The sequence below is a fragment of the Cucurbita maxima genome, unplaced genomic scaffold (genome assembly GCF_002738345.1).
Source record: "Cucurbita maxima cultivar Rimu unplaced genomic scaffold, Cmax_1.0 Cma_Scf00173, whole genome shotgun sequence".
Taxonomy (NCBI): domain Eukaryota; kingdom Viridiplantae; phylum Streptophyta; class Magnoliopsida; order Cucurbitales; family Cucurbitaceae; genus Cucurbita; species Cucurbita maxima.
The window spans coordinates 17223-30724 of NW_019272189.1; the positions used below are offsets into that span (position 1 = coordinate 17223).

At 35.0% G+C, this 13502-nt stretch overlaps 1 non-coding gene across 1 annotated transcript; it reads left to right on the forward strand.

The window, feature by feature from the left end:
• Positions 1-12923: 12923 nt before the first annotated feature.
• TRNAQ-UUG lies at positions 12924-12995 on the forward strand. The gene has a single exon. It is a non-coding gene; the product is annotated as a tRNA-Gln (tRNA).
• Positions 12996-13502: the final 507 nt, after the last annotated feature.

Below are 13502 nucleotides of genomic sequence, written 5' to 3' on the forward strand. Positions count from 1 at the left end.
CAACGTTAGAAAACTCAAAGATACCCTGAAAATGAACTAAAAAATTATAATTCACTGAAAATTATTAAAACATTATAACTCAATTCAAGGGTTTTGATTCAATAGAAAATGATGGATAATCTTACCCATGAAATCTCATCAAGAATGCTTGATGATTAGAAATCACGAACCTCCATAATAGTATAATATTGTCCATGTTCAAAAATAAGTTCTAATTGTTTTACTTTTGGTTCCGTAAAAGGCAACACACCCTAGACATCACACCAATGAAATATTAATTCTTACGTATAACAATAAGCAGTTAGGATGGCCTACCTTTCCACACTCTATTGGCTTGTTGAGTGGGCATCATTGTATTGTCTGAAATGATTCTCACATAGGCTTGTAGTCGGATTTATTTGAGTTATTGGTGCTACTGAAGGTGCGCAGCCTAAGGTAGCACAACTTAAGGTGCGTCCGCCCTAGTCACTAAACCTTCACGAGGTGGGCTTCTTCACCTCCACCTTTTCCTCTAGCTCTAATATAGGGTAATCTCCTTCCTCGTCGTTCTTTTTAGTGTCCTTTATGTGGCATGATGCTAAAACCAATATATAATTTCTTAAGTCTATATCTCTCTAACATAAATTGCATCATATCACGTATAATCACAACATATAATTTAGTAAACATGACATATTCATAAAAGTACAACTAGGTAGAACATAATGCTTCCATAAATCATATAGTTAGAGCTTCACATATTTGATACTAAATTACATTCAATATTAGTAAACAAAAAAAAGTACATGCAAATTAAAGACATTTCTTTATCTTATCTTATACCAGACATACCTGTTGGTGCTAGGACATCGATGGTGAAATCATGGAACGTGGCAAGCCTATCTCGTAGGCAAGTCTACCGAATCTATAACCTAGAGTTCTGATACCAACGGTAACGACCCTAGATTTCTATTAGCCTAAAGTTGCCACCGTCATCATATCCTATGCTCTTATACGAAATTAAGCATTTAAACTTCATCTTAAAATGGTGTCATGGACTTACTCATTTGAAAGCATCTTTAAAACAACATAAAGAAATAGTAACTAAAACCATTAAAACATCAAAGTAAAAATGCCCTATACTAACCTATGCCTAAGAAAATTAAATACAACTATTCTATGCACGTGTCATTATCTCTATTTGTGATGTCCTCGTCAGTTGTATAGGGGTTTCTAGCCCTTACCTAAAATAGAAGTAGCACAAGGCTTGGTCTCATAAAATATCATTTCATGCACGCCGTTGGTATACCATGGAGGGAAGGGAGTGCACATAGTATTGTGGTGTATACAATATCGTATCATAACATCATTGTTACATAAATATCGTAAGGTACGTGTCCGTACTAATCATGAAGGGGTTACAACAAGTCATAACATAATAAGCAAACATAACAATCAAAAGGTGTCCGTACTAATCATGACGGGGTTACAACAAGTCATAACATAATAAGCAAATATAACAATCAAAAGGTATGACACTTGTAACCATCATCACTAGGCATGCGCCGCTCAGCTCACAATTAATCAAACAAGTCACCTCTAATTTACCTTCAATTCATGGTAAGCTTATTCCCAACACTAGAAGGAGGGTTTGAACCTTCGACCTTGTGATTAACAGCCACACACTCTAACTAACTGTGCTATTCCAAGTAATTATTTGTAATAGCTCAAGGCCACCACACCCTTATAAGGAATGTTTCATCTCCTCTCCAACCAATGTTGGATCTCACAATCCACTCTCCTTGGGGGCCAGCGTCTTCGCTAGCACACCACTTTGTGACTAACTTTGATAGCTTTTGTAATAGCCGATGACTAACTTTGATAGCTTTTGTAATAGTCGATGACTAACTTTGATAGCTTTTGTAATAGCCGAAACCCACCGCTAACAAATATTGTCCATTTTTGCCCATTACGTATCGTTATCAGTCTCACAATTCTAAAACGAGTCTATTAGGGAGAGATTTCCACACTTTTCTAAGGAATGCTTCGTTCCCATTTCCAGCCACTAAAAAATATTGTCCATTGTTGCCCATAACAAATCGTCGTCAGAATCACAGTTCTACAACACGCTACTAGAGAGACGTTTACAAACACTCATAAGTTATTCTTCATTCTCCTCTCAAACCGATGCGGGATCAGAGGGCGTGGGTTCAAATCCCACGTCTGACTACTCAAATAAAGGTAAAATAAAAATACAATTATCACGACATGATTTTCCAAGATCTAAGAAATTTAGTGTTCTTCAAGTTTACCCTTACGCCCGAATCTCAAGGACACTGTGATTTTCTGTACCGCTTGGGTGCATAACAAATGTGAGTTGTGAGCCTCCAACAATATCTCATTCCTTAATTCCTCAATTGTTGGAATATATAGGCGTCCTTGACATAACCCTTCAAAGAAACTGTCTACTCGACCTACTATTAACTACCTCATAATATATATATATATTTGGTATGTTTTGGTCTTCTTGTAAGATATTCGCCAACTAATCTCGAGTTGCAAGTCATCTGATCTTCCAGGAGTCATATATTACATATTCGTCAACTCAACTATTGCAATTTGAATCGATAGTAGGGGAAATGGTAAGAGCATAACTAAATTACCTCATTTCTGGTATGCTTAGAAGAGTTAAACAATGGTCGGGAATTGCTTAGATAAGCTAAATAGGGCACAACTGTAATAACTCAATTTTAAAGACTTCAAAGCACAACTATAATAACTCAATTTTCAAGACTTCAAATCCATTATTCATGACACGTCTTGACAAAGAAAAAATTTCATAAAAATTGGAACAAGATTCGAAAATAAGGACAACAACTCGTAACACATAGAACTGACGTGACAAAGAATAAATTTGATAAAAATTGGAACGAGATTCGAAAACTATGGACAACAACTCGTACACATAGAACTGATGGCTCAAGACGACCCTCCTCTGTGACCTTAACTAACAGTTAGTGATCACCCAAAAAGGAAAAGTAATATCTAGTGCAACTAAATAAGTAACCTACTTGTAGGCGGTAATCGAATCCTTGATCGAGCGAGTTGCCACGGGTTTTTTTCTAGGTTATAGAAAGTTTAGGTGTAGATTATATGTAACGACCCTAGTTTTCTAGGGACTTAGAGTCACTAGAATATGCATGATGTAACTACTTTATGCGAAAATATTTTTTACATTATGTTTTTGTATTGAAGCTACCCCTAAAAAGAACCCAATATTATTATCAAGAATGCTAGATTAAGACTATGTAACAATGTTAGGAATCACGAACCTACATAATTATATGACATTGTTCACTTTGGTTGGAGGGTTAAATTTTTCCACATACTAAAATGGAATGATTCATTCCCATTGCTAAAAAGAGAGATGAACCTCCGACCTTATGGTTAACAATCATCGCTCTAACCAACTGAACTATTCCAACAAATTATGAGTATTAGCCTAGATATTGTCTACTTTGACTCATTACATATCGTCGTCAACCTCATGGTTTTAAAACACGTCTAATAGTAAGAGATTTCCTCATGGTTTCTATTTTAGCTTTGTTGAGAGCTAAACTTTCTTTGCAAATTCTTGTGTTTAGAACTTGCATGTAGAGTCATTCAAGTGGTATTGATCAAACTTCTTGTGGAGTGATTCGAATCACGAGTTTAGAAATGAGTTTTCTTTACTCTTGATCTTGATCATCAAGGTAATCTGTTCCATACTTTCCCTTGGGTTGATTTTCCATATCAACACCACCCAATGACTAGCTCTAATACAATTTGTTACAAACCAAGTCTACCTCTATCAGATATTGTTTACTTTGGCTAATTACGTATCACCATAAGCCTCACAATTTTAAAATATGTCTAGTAGGAAGACATATCCACAACCTTATAGTTAATGTTTGGTTCCCATCTCCAATGGCTAGCAGATATTGTTTGTTTTGGCCTGTTACATGTCGTCGTAAGTTAAAAAGTTTTAAAGCGCGTCTTTTAGGGAGAGGTCTCCACACCCTTATAAGAAATGCTTCATTTCAACCAATGTTAAGTTGCATAATAAATAGTTAGGATGGCTAAGTGGTTGAAGGTGTTAGGACGTAGTTTTTGTCCTTGTGAGAGTGTGTGAGTTGAAATTGTAAGTTTGACAACTTAGAAAGGTTTTCTTTTATAAAGAAATTTCTACTCCAAAGATGTGGATTTTTGACAACTTAGAAAGGTTTTCTTTTATAAAGTGCTATTTTTTTATTAAATTGATTCAAAATTTCTACTCAAAAGAGGTTTTCCACTATTAGTAGAATGTGCGACCTTGTTGTTAAAGGCCGCACGCTCTAACCTACTGAGTTATTACAGCTAAGAGCTGTTCCAACTAATCATTTGTAATAGCTCAAATATTGTCCGATTTTGTCCATTACATATCACTATCAACCGAACAATTCTAAAACAAGTCTACTTGGGAGAGGTTTCTACATCCTTATAAGGAATGTTTCATTCCCCTTTCCAAAGTCTAAAAAATATTGTCCATTATTTCCCATTATATCGCGGTTAGAATCACAATTTTGAACACGTCTACTAGTTTAAAGACTCTTATAAGTTATACTTCATTCCCCTCTCCAACCAATGCGGGATCGAGGGTGTGAGTTCAGATCTCACTTCTAACAACTCAAATAAAGGTAAAATAAAAATACAATAGCTTATCATTATTGAAATAAATTGAACACATTAGAGATTTAAAATGGCCACGACATGATTTTTCAAGCTTCTACAAAAGTTAGTATTGTTCAAGTTTACTCTTACGCTCGAATCTCAAGGACACTCTGATTTTTTGGACTACCTAAGTGCATAGCAAATGATGAGTTGTGAGCCTTTGTCAATATCTCGTTCCTTAATTCCCCCACTACTGGAATACATAGCCTCCTTAATAACTTCATTACTGGAATACATTGGCGTCCTTGTTCCTTATTTCCCCCACTACTGGAATACATAGCCTCCTTAATTCCTTCATTACTGGAATACATTGGCGTCCTTGTTCCTTAATTCCCCCACTACTGGAATACATAGCCTCCTTAATTCCTTCATTACTGGAATACATTGGCGTCCTTGACATAACTGTCTTTCATCTTAGGATTTAGAGAAACTGTCCACTAGGTCCTCTATTCACTGACTCATAATGACCTATATTAAAAAAAATCAGCTTCGGAAAGGTAAAAAACGTAAAGGTTGGTGTTAAAAATGTCAAATCGAGCCAAATATGTCATTTTTTAGCCTATAATTCTGAGAAGCTAAGCCGAAGGGGCTGGTATATGTAGTAGTGACCTTGTTGTTGAGGAATATTCACACATGAGCAGCTTGGGAAGTGGGTCGAGGCACAAGTCTTGAATGTTCATGTGGGCACACAGATTTGTGTATTGGATAATGGGTTGGGCCGTGTTCTGCGTATTCTTGGTTTGAATGTGGGTTTTTGGGCCAAGCACAGAGGAACCAGACTATTGGACTGGTTGCTAGTGGGTATCTGATTGCATTGTTGGGCTGAAGCTTTGTATTTTATGTTACTAGATCAAACTAGGTATGGGGTTGCTTGGCTATAATGGGGTTACAGGTATTCGAGTTTAGGTCTGACTAGGTGGACTTTACCTTCTCGACACCTCACCTCGATTAGGGTTTCCTGTGGGTTTTGGGTTGTGAGTTGGATCTCGGGTCGGACTTCGTCTCCCTCACCCCGATTACTAGAGAATTTTTCGGTGACTCTCTCTCTCTTCTCAGTCACGTCGTTTCGACGTCCTTTTTCCTCCTCTTTCCTCCATTTTTGAGTCTCCTTCTCCTCCTAATCCCGTTTATGGTGTTTGTTTGGTTCGTAAGGGCCTAAACTCTCAAATCTTAGAGGGTTCAAAAATCCAACGTTCTGACTTCCTTACCCAATCTCGGGCCTAAAATTTTATTCGACTTTGCTCCATGACTTCTGTTTGGGGCTTTCGACTCAGGATACCAGTTTTTAACCCTTTTTGACATTTTTAGACCCAATCCTACAATTGGTTACTTTCTTGAAGTCGATTTTGAGATGAGTACGATCATTGTTTCAAATAACTAAAATATTATAAGAAAAATTATAGGTTTACTTACCCATAGTAGCTAAACGTGGTCATCTGTGCTAATTCAGTGTCGTGAACTCACATAGGTTTACTTGAATTTTAAAGGACAAAATTGAACCAGCTTCAAGTATGATTTTTGGACTTCAACTTAGCTACCTTGGTAAGTGATTTCACAACTATCCGAAGTTTGTTTGACTTCTCTGAGTGCTAACGAATAGTGGGTTAGCTTTGGTGGGTTTAGTTTTAATGGCGGGTTGGAGGTTAGTGAGGAGGAAAACATTAAGGATATGGAAAAGGTGTCCAAAAGAGGAGATAGTTTTGATACTATTTGGATTGGGAAAAGTAGAATGTCTTCTGCTTTAATGGTAGGAACACAACCAGCTCTTGAAAATAGTCACCTCTTCCTTGATTCTTTTTCTTCTTAATTGTTGGGACGTTTTGGTCATTGTGTGGAATGTGTAGTGAGAGAAAGAACGTTTAAACAAATGATATAATAGGTAGAATTTTTTACTCTTGAAGTGTAAAGTTGTCGAAACGATTCTTTTATTAACTTCTCTGGGTCATATTAAAAGAGAAATAAATACTACTGTTGATGATCTTATGGATAAACATCGAGACCAAAGATTAAGAGTTATTGGCTCTCAATCATGGCTACAACAAGCTTGGGTACCATATTTAAGAATGGTAGGATATCAAATCAAAGTGAAGTCCTTTAATGAACTTAATATTGTACGAGCCAATTTGCTCCATATGAATAATTAAAATGCTAACTTTTTTATTGATCACATTGGGTCAGAATTTTAGAGAGCGGTAAGAAAAATGTATTTGATTTTGAATTTTTTTTTTTCTCAAAAGCTTTGAAAATGGTATAAATGGTGTTCATCAAATGGCATTAGAATATAGTGATTTCTATACCCGACCAAGAGAATCTTTAGAAAAATTACTAATTTAAGTGCTTCTGGGTTAACCTTTTAATGTGATAGTGAATATAAGTAAAAATGTTGATTAGTTTAATGGGTTAGGTTTTAATTAAAATGCAATCACATACAATCATGGTGCGACCTATCTTTTCATAAGACATCATGACTTTATTCTCTACTTCAAGTTCGAGTAAAGTTTAATGGGTAGTACTTCTCTATTCACACCACATATACATACATGGACCCACTAAGTGAGCTCATATACATAGCTCTGGGTCTGACTGTAGGTTACTGTACACCCACATGGTCGGAAGCCACAAAGGGAAATAAGCATGCATAATATCATCGTGTACAAAATAAGGAAGTGTACACATGTGTACTAATCATAACAAGTAAGTGTTTCGATACATGTGACATGCAAAATGCATGAGGTCTCACAGTTTCGAATTATGATATATAATTATGATGCAAATCATACATCCATTCTTTTTATGACATAGTGTTCCTATGAGACATGCATACGTATACGGAACATATCTTTTATGGTTAATCTACATGGCTTGTCAATGTCTCATATGCATAATGTGAACATGTTAACATAATATGCATGGTGTAATATATGGAGGTTTATGCATTATATATCATCCATATCATAACGTAGATTCACAACATAGTATAATTCACATCATAATTTAAAGTGTCACATAGAACAACACATATTAACGAGGGCTACAAGACACTTGTCATTCATACAACATAAAAGTAATCCAACGTGGCCCATAAGCATCAATAGTTCTACTTTTGTATTTAAGATGTGTGACTAAACTGAAACTATCAAACTAAAACTTACATTACATTATGTAATTACATACGTGCAAAATATGATATTATCAACTTTCAAACTAATTAATTTAGTGGTCCTAAGATTCTAACAAACTCGTAGCATTCCACATTCCTAGATGTCCGAAGTTCATGTTTATCTTCTCTTATTCATTCTCCTTTTCTATTCAAGGTACATACGTGCAAAATATGTTATTATCAACTTACAAACTAATTAATTTAGTGCTCGAAGATTCTAATAAACTCGTAATATTCTACATTCATAGAGAAGTAGACACCATAAATTCCTAGTGGTCCTAACATTATTAGAGGAGTGATCATCCTAAAGAAATGGAAGTCATTTCAACCCTAGAGAAAAGGTCTAGTATAACAATCTTTAACAATTTCTCTCTTAAACTGATTGCAAGGTTGCCTTCAGTTTACTCGTGGTACTACACACATACCCATTGACTCATGTAGTTTTATGAACGCGTCCAACTTTAGTAGTTTTGTCATAATATCTACAACTTGTTCTTGTGTGACACAATGCTTCAGCTCAATAACTCCATCTCTAGTCAAATCGCGCAAGAAATGAAACCTCACATCAATGTGTTTACTATGTCCATGCATGATTGGATTCGTGGATAGCTTAATAGTGTAACTGTTATCAAATAACATAGTTTTTCATAAACTCTCCTCATCCACACCCCACGACAAGCACAAGAGGCGGCTGCCACAGATTCTGCTTCAGTAGTAGCAAAGTAACTACAAGTTATTTTTTTGGAGACCAAGACACAACTGCATCACTGAGTAGGAACACATAACTAGAAGTGCTTTTCCTGTCTTATGTATTTCATTTATAATCACTGTCAGTATATGCTATCAACTCTCCATTACCCCTTTTCCAATAAAAAACTCCCAAATCCAACCTTGTTGCAATTAAATACATTAAATTCATCCTCTGTTAGTCTAACCGTAGGAACAACATGGTTTTTCAAACTATTAGTCCAAAACTTCTTTTGCATACTTCCTCTAACTAATATAAATGTCTTCAACATTTTGTAAAATCTCTACACGTAGAAAATATTTCATTTTTTTCCAAATCTGTCATTTCAAATTGAAGTTTCATAAAATTCTTGAACTTAACAAACATGCTCTCATCATTACTAGTAAAAATTAGATCGTCAACATATAGACTAACAATCAAAGTTTTACCTCTATCTCCTGTTTGTATGAATAAAGTAAGGTCACAGTTGCACCTCTCAAATCCTTCTTCGATAAAATGTTCTTAAAGTTGACTAAATCATGCACGTAGGGCTTCTTTAAGACCATATAATGTCTTCAATTTGTATACCTTGTATTCTTGACATTTTTTCTCATAACCTTGTGGTTGCTCGAAAGACGGCTTCTTTTAACTCTTCATATAAGAAAGCACTTTTCACGTCAAGCTGATACACGTTCCAACTATTCCGAGCTGCTAAAGCAATTATCATTCGAATACTATCCCACCTAGCTACAGGTACAAATGCCTTGGTATAGTCTATACCATGTTGTTGTGCATAACTTTTTGCTACCAACGTAGCCTTATACTTGTCAACTTCGCCATTTTCTTTGAGTTTGATTTTGAAAACCCACTTTACTCCAATCTTCTTCATTCCTCTAGGAAAATTTGTCAACTCCCAAGTCTCATTTCGTTCGATGGCTTCTATCTCCAAGTCCATTGTAGCTCACCATTTTGAACTTTGAACAGCTTCTTCAAAGGTAGTCGAATCTATAGTTGAGGTTAATAGAACTAAATTGTTGTGCTCAGCTTCTTCAGAAAATTCTCCCTTGCTCACATAATCTCCATCCATAATGGTGCTCTTCTATTTCTCACTTCTGGTGTGCTTTAGATGGATCATTGGAATATATATTAACTTCCCCTTCTTCTTCTACTATCACCTCCTCTTCAGATTCTTCCTCACTTTGATCATGTTCGCTCTCTTCTATATTACTATCTTTCCATTCGTGGGTATCAAGTTCAACTTCTTCGTTAGTTTTACCCCAATTCCAACATTTGTTTTCTTCAAAAATCACCTCTCTGCTTGCAATTATCTTCTTGGACACTAGAACATAGAGTCTATATGTTTTAGACTCTTCACTCATCCCTAGTAGCACACACTGAAAATTTTGATAATCTAACTTCTTTCTCTTACCGTCTGATACATGAACACGGTCAATGTATCCAAAAACTAAAAAATAATTAGTATTAGGTTTTGCGCCACTTCAAGCCTCCTCTGAAGTCATATTTTTCACTACCACTGTAAGACTTCTATTGAGCACGTGCAATATCCAGTTTACTGCTTCTGGCCAAAAATTCTTTGGAACTTGCTTCTCTGATAATATACTTATAATCATGTTCATGATTGTTCTGTTCTTGCACTCATCTAGACTCGCTATAAGTTTTCTACTGATACCATTAGTTTTGCAAAAACTATTGAACTCGTGAGAGGTGTACTCTCCACCCCTATCTATGGGTAGACAACGAATAAAATCTCCAATCTCTTTATCAACAAGATTTTTTTCAGCAAGAAAATATATTCACACATTGCGACGGTAATCATCAATAAAACCTATAAAATACCTCTTATTACTGTTGGAAATAGGTTTGATGGATCCACAGACGTCTGCATGTACCAGTTACATCCTTTGTTTTATTCTCCATAAACATCTCTTTGGAAATGCATCCCTATGTTGCTTTCCCACCATGCAATCCATGCATATTTTAGACGATGTTTTCAACTGGGGTAACTCTCTAACTATTTGTTTATGTTGCAATGTTCTCAAACCTTTGAAACTTAGATGCCCATATCTGTGGTGCCAAATATGAGTGTTGTCTTCTATAATTGTTTGGAAGCAAGTGGCGGTTTGCCGCATGAGTCTTACAAGTAATATGAACATTTTATTTGCAGACATTGTTGTTTGCAGAATAAGTCCCTTCTTGGGAAGATATATTTTGCATCTCCATGCTGTATCAAAATAGATACCCCTTTTTGTTGCAATTGTCCAAGACTTAATAGATTATTTTTAAACTTGGGTATATAAAAACCATGAGTGATTACCTTGACGCCAACAACTTGCAATCTAATGTTATCTTTTCCTAACACCGCCATCTTGAAATTATTTCCAAACTTCACAGATTGTCGGAACTCCTTGTCAAAATCTGAGAACCATTCCTTGTTTGAACACATATGATTGCTACACCCCGAATCAAGGAACCAAACATCTTCCCTCCTAATTTGATTAAGCTCAACATAGGATATCAACAACATTTCTCTTTATCCCCAAGTTCATTATAATTTGCTTCTTTTTCCAATTGAGGACACTCGTATCTAAAGTGTTCTAACTGATGACATTTATAACACTCAACTGTACTTTTGTTGATTGAATGTCTACCTCTTCCTCTTCCTCTACCTCTTCCTCGAAAACTTTCACGAGCTCGATCACCTTCTCTTCCACCGAATCTATAATCGTATGTCACCTTTAGTTCTTGTTCATCACTTACTCATTCATCGACTGTTAAAGTTTCTAAGTTATTAGACTCTTCAATAAAACATATAACATAGTCAAATCTTGATGTGATTGATCTCAAGATTTTTTCAATAATCATTGTTTGTTTCATGTTTCGCCATGAATTTTCATCTTGTTTACAATGGTGTGACTTCAAGCAAAATATGCACAAACACTCTCGCCTTCTTTCATCGGTAAGACTTCAAACTTTTTTGTAAGAGCTTAGAGTTGTGCTCTTTTGACATTTGTGGAACCCTGATACTTCTACTTCATAGAGTCCCAAATTTGTTTTGCAGCATCTCTATTAAGATCGTTCCCATAGTAGTTCGATCAATGGCTTAGAACACAATAATTCTTGACCTTCAAGTCTTTCAGCTTAAGGTATGCAATTGTGTTTGTTGTGCTTCGATAATCTCTTCTCCTTTGGCTACGACAGGGATTCCGGTCTCCACTAAGGACCAGTATTCCTTTCAACGAAGAAAGTTTTCATAAGCATAGACCAATGATCATAGTGGCCATCAAACTTAGGAATTGTTGGTAAAACGAAATTGGTTTCAGCTGCCATATTTTGAATCTCTTTCAACTCACTATTTAAGAAAAAAGGCTGCAGTTTCTTCTTCTCACAATTAGGCCTTGCATTGTAGCTCTGATACCAAATGTTGTATACACACAACTAAAACTTTGAAATCAATTGTGTTATCAAACAAATCAACTTGGTTGACTTTTATAGTCTTACAAACTAACAAATTTAGGAATGATAAAATTAGCCGACTCAAAAAATAAGAAATTCAAACCCCCATTAATAAATTAATTTAGTTGTCCTCACATTCCTACAAATGTACATCCTAATTAAATGGTAGCTATTTCAACCCTAGAGAAAAGGTCTAGTATGACCATCTTTAATAATCTACGTCTTGACAATCTATATTTTATTTACATGTGCTTAGAATGCGAAATGAGATTCTCAACCTAACTCACATTAGAGAATAACTTTGGTTGTTTTTTCTTTTCTCACTATTAACTTTGTATTTATTAGAGATTGTATTAACAAGTTGAGAATGACCACACTAAGTAACTGTTTGGATCTAAATAGTCATTGATATATTAATAAGTAGCACATGGATTTCATTATTGTCTTCTTTTTATTAAAATAGGGTAAACACAAATAATTTGATTTTTTTACTCCCAAATGTTACCTAGAATATTCAAATAAACTGTTAAAAAATATGGATGGGGAAAAACTTATTAAATAAGTATCTTTTTCTAACGTTAAATTTGTTTCAAAATAACCTTTTTGTGAACTCTATTAAAGTAAGATGAAAATTAGTGAAGAAGAATGGTTGAATAATTATACAAATGTTCTGATAAATTAATTGATTTTATTCCGTTGAAACCCTATCAAATACAAAACTAAAAACAAAGACAAATCATTTTCAAAATTTAGAGATCTATAAGAAACAAATAAGATACTATTATTCTTTTTAAAGTTCATAGATTTATATCGAACAAATCTTGAAAAATTTGTGGTCCCATGGTCTAGTGGTTAGGACATTGGACTTTGAATCCAGTAACCCGAGTTCAAATTTCGGTGGGACCTTTGCTATATTTCTCTACTCAACAGTAAAAGTCACATATATAAAATTAAAACTTTATGATTCTAGATATAAAACTCAACTTTACATTTACTAAGTCTTGTTTGAAGGTGTTAATATAACACATGCGGAAGCAATTTGGATCTTAGGCACTTTTAGAACATCAATTATAGTAAATAACTAGCATCTTCATAAGTATTAAAACTTAATGAGTTTTAATACTAACTTTTTGTAGTTCAAATTTCTTTTTCCTCACGTATAGATTTCGAACCACCACTAGTGTCTTCTCCACTATCCTCCAGCCTTAGAACGGGATTGTGGAATTCGGTGAGTGACTTAAACTGGGGAGGGATTTTGTACATGTATTATGATCACTCTATTTATAGAGTCATGTTTGCATGTTCATGCAAATTTGAGATCACCAAATTTTGATACTCAAAATTCCACTCAAATGTTTGGGATTTTGTGGCAAGCATGCATGCTTGAGTTAACCAAATTTTGACACTCAAAAT